This window comes from Rhipicephalus sanguineus, chromosome 4 (genome assembly GCF_013339695.2).
Source record: "Rhipicephalus sanguineus isolate Rsan-2018 chromosome 4, BIME_Rsan_1.4, whole genome shotgun sequence".
Classification (NCBI taxonomy): Eukaryota; Metazoa; Arthropoda; class Arachnida; order Ixodida; family Ixodidae; genus Rhipicephalus; species Rhipicephalus sanguineus.
Window position 1 is genome coordinate 159,735,987 of NC_051179.1, and position 6,784 is coordinate 159,742,770.

The 6,784-nt window shown below is 48.7% G+C and overlaps 1 pseudogene; it reads right to left on the reverse strand.

Moving 5' to 3' along the window:
• Positions 1–1,415: 1,415 nt before the first annotated feature.
• Positions 1,416–2,898, reverse strand: LOC125758135 (piggyBac transposable element-derived protein 2-like; annotated as a pseudogene).
• Positions 2,899–6,784: the final 3,886 nt, after the last annotated feature.

Sequence of the window (6,784 nt, forward strand, 5' to 3'; positions counted from 1 at the left end):
GCCAGTGCAGTCGTCGGAGATTCCGCTAACCGCCGTCTCTTTTTCGCCGTAGGAGGCTTCCGCTTTCGTTTTCCAAACGCGTGAGTCATTGCGAACTCCTTCTTGAACGAGCGAGATTCCATAACTGCGTGAGCGAACAAGTGCTAAAAGCGTGCGCGAAACGTGGTTTGTGATGCAGACGACTGCGGCGGCTACTCTTCTCTTGTTGTGACAGCGGCCAATGGGGAGCCTCCTTGCAGCGCGCCAGCCAATCGGAGGCCCGCTTTCACAAAATGGCGCTTCGAATGCCCGTATGACCAAGTGCTCCTTTTTTGCTTTTTGTGGGTTTTCTCCTCGCTGGTGACGTTTGAAACGCGTGAAAGCGGGAAGGCGAAGCATCGACGGTCCGAAGCCTACCAAGATGGCGGCGATCGGTGGCGTGAAAGACGAACAATTGCTTCGCGAACATCGGTGTTTTAGGGGCGAAGCTCCTTATAGCGGCACCCGTTCGTCCCTCGTAGCGTAGTATGTAACCAGTCTTACGCTTTGACCTGTAAGGTGGTGCCGGTGGGAGATTTCTCCTGTGCGTTGTTGAACAATAAAAAATTCGCAGCGTTAGCTAAAAGCCGACTTCTTCTGTCTCTCATTCCCATTAGCAGCCATTCTTTACCTCCAAGGTAGTGCCTGGTGAGATTTCTCCTGTGCGTGATTAAACAATAAAAATTTTGTTAAAAACGCCGTTGATTGATGAAATAAACCAACGAAAGACGCCAGATGTTTTGTAAAAGCAAAACGGAAGAACGCCAGATGTTTCTAAAGCAAAACGAAAAGACGCGAGCTGCTTAACAAAAGACGCCAGAAGTTTTCTAAAGCAATGGTTTTCTAAACAATGAAAATTCACAGCGTACATGTAAAATTAAAGTGCGCTGCAAGTCGTCATAACTCATCGAACCTTTAGTATAAACGCGCCCGATCTCACGTCGGTGATGATGTACTGGGCAGAATTCACGGAAGATTCACGGTTTACCGATGAACCTCCACAGCTTCGCCCACTCATCATCATTCACTCCGTGGATATGCTGTGATTTTTTTTCGCGATTTTGAGCCGCTTTTTCGCCGAACGCACTGACAAACTTATTTTTTTCGAGCATTTAGAGTAGGTTTTCAGCGAAATAGTTTTGGTACAGCATAGAATAGGCATTGCAGATGCCGAATTGCGTAATTTCCGAAAATCGATTTTTTTCGAGGTTTTCGTGATCCGATCCCCGCGTCCCCCCTTAAAACGCTGCTGTGCGGGCGCCCGAAGGTTTTTTGGCCCGGAGCACCCATGGCAATAAAGCACAACATTATCGTTGTCAGATGAGCCGTATTGTGCTAACATGGGGGAAAAAACTAGCTACCGTATGCCCCCCCCCCCCCCTCTGTTAGTCGTTAGGTTAGGAGTGGCGCTGCTGACTGGAATGGCGGCTCCTCTATGAAAATCCTTGCGTGCCCATAAAATCTGAAACAAATACCACTCCCGAACAAGTGTGTAATAAAACTGTCGGCACACCGCAGCGTCCCTGATTTTTCCTTTCGTCTTGCCATAACTGGCTGTACACATTTCCTGTAAATATACTATTCGATATTCGATATTTTTGGCCACTATTCGGCACTATTCGATTCGAGGTTAAATTTCACTATTTGCACACCCCTAAATGAAAGCTTTTCATGTTGAGGGAAGTGTCCAACCTGGTCGAACTGCACCTCATCAGGTGGAAGTGGGGTAATCTTGCTCCGCTTCACTGCACTCTGTGATGACTGCTCTTCAATCTCTGAACTCTGGCTTGATCTCAGCTGCCTTCCAGTGTCAGCTTTGATGAGTACGTTGGCTATGTTAGATGTGAATCCTATAAGGTCAAGTCTTTCTTTTTTAGGGGTCAGCGCCCTTTCGCAGTGTCTCTGGTATTCAGTCCAACTGCTGCAACATGCGAGGTCCAAAAAATGTGCAAAAACTCGTACTGTCCACTTGCGCATTCGGAGAGAAATTCAATAGTACGAGATCTAGCGATCGATTAGGTCGATGACACCCATGTTTGCGTTGTATTTCTTGACCACGTCTCGCTGCGTCACGTCAACTTTCATCTTTTGCCCATCTCCTACATTTGCCTACCGGCTCAGTGCCGAATGCACTGGAAAGGAGAAGGACTGATTTGGTGTCCTTCCACTTTATGATGCACATCTTTTCATCTGTGCGAACTTTGCAGTGTGATTGTCCTCGTTGCATAGACTTGTCTTGAGGCATTGTTGCCACCACGCCGCCTGTTCTGTTCGCCATCACAGTACCTGTGAGGAAAATCTTTTTCTCAAGGAGGTAGTCTCCGAGCTTGTATATGGTAAAATATCTGTCAGTAAAAACAAACGTTGGGTCAGACCTTCTGACCGTCTCCACAAGCTTTTTCACAACGCTGGCTCCCAGGCCCAGCTGTTTCATATCATCCTCACAGACAGTTCCTTTCCCGACATAAATGAGAAAGTCAAGGACAAGGCCGTCAGCCGCTGCCATCACAAAATTTTTTAGGCCAGGAGGGTTTGGCTTACTTGGCACGTACTGCCGAAAAGGACATCTTCCCGAAGAAGGAACGATTTGCTCGTCGACACACATTTTGCGAGCGTGGCAACATCAAGCAGGCTTCTCTGAAATAACTGACAATTGGATCCACAAGAAACAGCCTGTTTTCTCGCTTTTTCTCTTCAGTGAAGGTACTTTTGTCAAGAAAGTGCAGGTTGTTCTGCATATAAAAAAATTGGTTACATGGCATCGCCTTTGAAATGATATCCCCGCTAACCATGCGCGACAAATAAATCCGCACCTGGGTAGCTTTAGAATTCCCATTAGGATGTGTATCCCAGCAAACACTTTCAATTCTTCCCCGACCCGGGCACCGCGTAATAAACATAAGCACCTACGTGAAGGCATCACAGCTTAACAGGCCTCAGTATTGTTTGGGAAAGATTATGTAGGCATACCTCAAGAATTCCAGAGCTTGTTTGGTGAACAGCTGAAATCCAAGGCTCAACATCCTTGAATTGGTCTGGAGTCGGCACTAGCTGGGTGGAAGCAAGTGACACTGGTGTAATGCCGGACAACTGTGCACTAAATCTGTGAGGCAGCAGCGCCTGCTGGTATACAAGTGGTGATGAGGCTGGAGCCAGGCCCTATTTGGTTTCTTTATACGGCTGTCCGGGCATCAACGAGAGCCCTCGGGCAAATGCATTGTTGGCATCTCTTGCGAGAATGCTGCGGCAAAGCTTCTTTTGTGCAATTGCTTGCTCTTCCTTTGTGGGTCGGTTCACTTGCCGCTCTGTTGGCCTGGCAAGTTTTGGGACACTCAGGCCGCCTTCTCTCACGCTCTTTCAATCAATCCTTTGATCAGAGCTGCGCTTGATGACCTCTCCACGCAGCACCCGCCATTGCTGTGGCAAATCAGTGCATGCAATGTCTTCAGGCGCTTCTGAGAAGCCCTTAGACTGGAGCAGGGCAACCATGGGGAGCATGCTTAGCAAGTGGTTGCATGCAACTTGGCCAGCAGGGCATTCGCAGTTGCCCCCAACAACTTGCCCATGCTTTCCAATAGCTGCATGGACAATGTTGGGTTCTTTTTTTTCCTCCTGTAGCATTGTGCCCTTATGAAGACAATGACATTTTGTTGTATCGACGCGGCTGTATGGGACGCCGACGCCGACGAAGAACAAAGGGCCCAGTGCCCGGAGTGCCGGCCAGGAAGAAGAGAAGAGCAGCAGCCGAGACCCAAGCTGAAACTTTATTCAGAGCATGGCGTCTAACTACATACAATCAAAGTGCGCCCCGTGGGGGCAGGAGAACTGGTTACCAAAACGGAACCAAAACCATTACACCACATCATCCCCTCCTTGTTTGTAGAAAGGATGTGGGTGTTATAATTAGAATGCCTTGCTAGAACTGTTATGAATGTGGATTGAATCGTGTATGACATCCTGCAGTTTATATATCCTTATACAGTTTTAAGTGAAGAAACACACGCACCAATCATCTCCCCTCTGGTTTATAAATGAGAATGTGAGATCATCCTTATACATTAGAAAGAACTGGTGACAACACCACATTAAGAGAATGAATGTCTGCATGTGCCGGAAACCGTAAGCTGCTACTCAGCAGAAGACGTGAAGTTTATACAATGGTAGTTTCAGGCATACTTGAATGCCTGCCGAGAATCCTTGTAGAGAATTTTATACAATGCTAAGCACGATGTAGCACTGACTCCACGCGGAAAATAACCTTAGGATTGAAGGGAAGAGAAAAAAAAAATTCTGCAAAATGCTTATGATGAGTCATGGAAGGTAACGACAGTTTATACAAACACACAGCACGCATTGGTCACCCAGTATGACCCTGAAAAAATGCACACAGTACACTGCATTCTTGACACTGTATACAAACATTGTGAATAATGAAGAAGAGAAAAAATCACGAAACAATGTCCGTAAACCTAGGTTTTTTTCCTCGACCGTTTAGATCGAAGAGGCACATGTTGTGCCGAAGCACTCTCTTGCGAAGCAGAAAGTCGCGCATGTAAAGAAGTTGAGCCTTCCGGCTCGCTGAAGCGCTGCTCAGGAATATCCGAGAGCGAGGAAGAATAATGCGGAATCCGAAGACTCACTTAAGCGCCCCTCGGCATTGACTGGGGACGGAGAACTGTGACACGACTCATGGGAGCTCGATGGCATTACAGTGCAGACCACTTATAACGTAACCGCATATAGTGCAGGACCGGTTATAATGCGGTCTTTTTCGACTCCCGTTTACCCTTCCATAGAACGCATACCGCGTATACGCATACCGCTTATTGTGCAGTCCCCCAAGATGAAATACCGTTTATAATGCGGTAGCGAGTGCGGTTCTCAAAGGAGGTACGCCGCTGTGGAGGGAGCGACGAGGTCGTTACGAAGGGCGAGGGCACGCACAGTAAACGAACGAGGGGCGGAGGGAGGAAAAAGACCGCGGCAGCGCTGTGCGGGCTCGCCGAGTGGGGAAGGATGGTGGTTGCTTAGGCGACGGAGTAGCCTTTGCACCGGCGGCGGCAAGGCTCCGCGGCCGCTTGCCGGCAGTGCGTTCCGCGTGGAACGCACGATCGCGTCCTCATCAAGTGCGCTTTAAAGTAAGTTGCCTGTCGGGAAAAGCGCCGTCGTTATCACACTTGCTACAGATATCGCGTTTGCTACCTCGTCCGCGAATTGAAAAGTTTTGCGGCTTCATGACGCGAGCTTTCGCCTTTTCTGCCAGTGCGCGGACTTAAACGAGCTTGGCGGGCTTTTGTCGCCGTTGATCTCCCGGCCGCGAACACGAAACTTCGTATCACGCGCGCTGTTCTTGGTTTAGTACTTGAGTGCGATCTTTTCGACGTCCAATCTTCATGTTGTCATGGACAAACTTCCCGCGACAATATGCTGAACCGCCGGCTAGGCCTAATCAGCGTTGGTTGCTTTTCGGTAGCGGTCGCGGGCGATAAAAGTTGCGGTTTGGTGCGGAATCAACGAAACTTTTTGCGATGGCTGCACTTGAAGGGAAGGGAATCATATCGTTAATGAAAACGAGGGCATGGTCGGCACATGCAACTCTCGAATGGTGGTTCCGGATTCGATTGCAATGTCTTGGAAATCGCGTGCGCGCCCGTGAAATCGAACCATCCGTACCGCTCAGCACGTGAATTTTCGGTCGCGATTCGACATGGTTTCTGTGTAATGCGCATACCTCGAGGTGGCCTGAAACGTAGTCGGCGAATTTCCGCGATGGCACTTTGTTTTGTTTGCTTTTTTCCCCCGTGTTCATTTCGTTGGCAATGCGGGTCTTTGGCAGTTAATTTTTGAATATTCGGAGATTTAAGTGGTTGTAAGCGCCCCAAATCGCATATGTCGATTATCGGACACGCGAGGCTACATGCTCAACACGTTTTGCGCAAGTGCAGCCTTTGGAGAAGGTTGTTTTGGTTATAGTGCGGTACCGCTTATAGTGCGGATATTCGCGACTCCGGCGACTTACGTTATAAGCGGTCTATACTGTATCGATAAAAGCTTGACCTGCATGGGGATTGGGCACGGCAGTCAAGTATTCTGTGGAGCCTGTAGAGAGTCCCGTGACTCGAAATGTACTCGGGGCGTGGAGGAACATTATGGGGGCTGGACACCACAGCCAAGTAGTACAAGTTTACCTAGGTGTAAGCTTCCCTGCAGCTAAAGCATTTGCTAAGAAGCACCCTTGAGACAAAGAAAAAGCATTACCTTTGCATGGAGCTGTTCGTCTTCACCGTCGATGCGATCAAGTAGGATTCGACGGTGAAGTTGTAGCTGCGGTCTGAGCAGCGCTCTGTCGTCGACTTGCTGCGATAAAGTTACACAAGCCTATCTTCGTTTAGAGGCTGCAGACAAGAAAGGTCACTTTCCCAGCCGGTCGTGGGGAAATTAATCGCCTGCGATGCAGCTTCCATTCTAACGAGTGCGGAACAGAACTAGCGCAGCCAGACGAACGTATGCTTTTCCTAGTTTTTTTCCTTTACCATGAGAGATGCTGCCCAGTGTTGCCGGCAGTGCGCAGTAGTCACCAGTGTTGCCGGCATTTTTGCAAGGGGTCTATAAGACGCACCACATTTCTGTGTGATCAGCACAACTAATCATGATTCGGCATGCACTCAGTTAGATGCAATGTACTTATCCATTCCGGATCAATCTAACCCCCCTAACGTGTCAGTCAAAGTGCCGCAGGCTACAGCAAAAATGCAACGAATGCTTG